This window comes from Aquarana catesbeiana, linkage group LG03, assembly GCF_042186555.1.
Source record: "Aquarana catesbeiana isolate 2022-GZ linkage group LG03, ASM4218655v1, whole genome shotgun sequence".
NCBI classification, from domain to species: domain Eukaryota; kingdom Metazoa; phylum Chordata; class Amphibia; order Anura; family Ranidae; genus Aquarana; species Aquarana catesbeiana.
The window spans coordinates 582,398,431-582,400,452 of record NC_133326.1 but is presented as its reverse complement, the minus strand read 5'-3'; positions in this window follow the sequence as shown (position 1 = coordinate 582,400,452).

The window sequence follows — 2,022 nt, the reverse complement described above, 5'->3', positions numbered from 1 at the left end:
ATACCATCCAGGGGGCCACCCCCTGATATCGGGCCCTGGTCAGAGATCCCCCGTTTAGTTTCCTATATCGGGTGCATACAGGTGATGTGGCCATCCAATACCATCCGGCCGGCAACCCTGTAACCTCAAAACACTGGTGAAACATGCAGGGTGCTAGCTTGGTTAGGATTCAAACTCATGACCTCAGTGTTTAAAAGGCACAGTTTAGGTGCAACACCTTCAGTGTGAGCTCTTTCTTCACTGTTTGAGAACTTGAAGACCCTTGCCTGAAGATTTTAGGTGAGCTGGTTTGCTGGTCCTACACAGGCAAAGTTTTCACTGCAGTGCCTATAGTGCAGACTGTGTGAGCTGACCCTTCCGGTCATGAGTGCACGCCACCCAGCCAATATGCCAGGTATATCAAATGCCAGAATGTGTTTGGGGCATGTAAAATACCTTGCACAAACACAGGGAGAACCCCCAACTTGACGCGAGTACTGGAATGTTGGGCATCTGAACCAACCACCCCAGTGCTGCTAGGCAGAGTTGTCAGCCACCCAGGCCTTCTCCCCTGTATAGCCTTTCCAGAGTGACCAGGAGACCGTTCAGGGAACTGACCCTCAGCCCCATCGAATCAATGACCCCAGAGATGAAGAGTTAACCGCTGAAACACTGCACTAAAGTGACTTGTCAAAGGTCAGAAGGAGCTGACATGAGAATACAATCCTTTGTCTCCAGGGAGGACAGCGCCTCCCGAGTCTCCACTGAGAACCTGAAAGCATGCCCCTAAAGCATCCCACTACACAACTTTCGGAGAGCTGGGGTAGCAACAGAAAAACAGTGTGGCTGCCAGGTAACCTCTGAGGCATCGCACCGCCACTAGTCCCCAGAGATCCGTCTACTTCCCGGACATACAGGCTTCAGCCTCCCTGGCTGTCTTTAGCCACAGTCCCTCGCAGTGTCTCCTCCCACAGGAAACACCAAAACTGAGGAGCCGGTGGGGAAGCATGCCTTTTAAATCTAGGCTGGGCGGTGTTTCCTTAGAAGTGAGGAGCCGAGGTATCTCATAGGTGGCTGTCCTGAAAGACGATATGGGAAAGAAAAAAAAAAAAAAAAAAAAAAAAAAAAAAAAAAAAACCCCTCTAGCTTTTGCTTTGGAACAGGTTTATTAAATAGGACTCCACATACAGAAATTGTTGAGAATAGCTTGAAATGTGCAAGTGAGAACAGAACAGAGTGAGAGTTTTTTTGTTTTTTTTTTTAAGTGCATTAATGTACAATGTACCACCCAAACTCTGGGATAATTAAACCTTTGTTAAGACAAAACCATATTTAAAACCATTTTACAACTATGTTACAAAAAAAAAACCCCACGCAAATTTTTTCCAAGTTATGATATATGAATGGGAAAATGTAACAAATATAAAAGTAGGTGTTACTCCATTTTGGCTGCAAAAGTGGAAACACGCTTTAAACTAAGACAGTTCAGAAAACATAACTAGAAACAAAATTATACAGATACTAGAGTGAGTGGTGCAATAACCTCTAACAAGATTTCTTCTTTCCTGAAATATGAAACCAGATTGCTTACCAAGACCGCATGTACGCTATGGACTTGGGTCAATTGCTTTGATTTTCTAAGTCAATCAGGCCATGTTTTAATAGCAAGAAGGGGGGGGGGGGGGGGATATATAAATAACCCAACACAAAACACACAGCATATTCCATGCATGAGGTTTTGCAAAACCATGTTATAGGCCTACTGTGGCAGACCATGAGATTGATGGCAAACTGATAACAGTCACATGATATGCCCTTGGTTCAAGCACATCTGTGAAAGGAGTTTGTTTCACGAGTGTCCTTAATTAGGACTGAGCAATCACCAGGGACAGAGGGAGAATTTGTGAAAAAATGTATTATCTATCTATCTCTCAGCAAAAAGGTAGTACACACTACAAAACAAATAAAAAAAAAAAATCAATTTGTTTTTTTATCTATGTACACAAAAAAGGTAGTCGATGTTACTACTTACCAGCAGTAGGC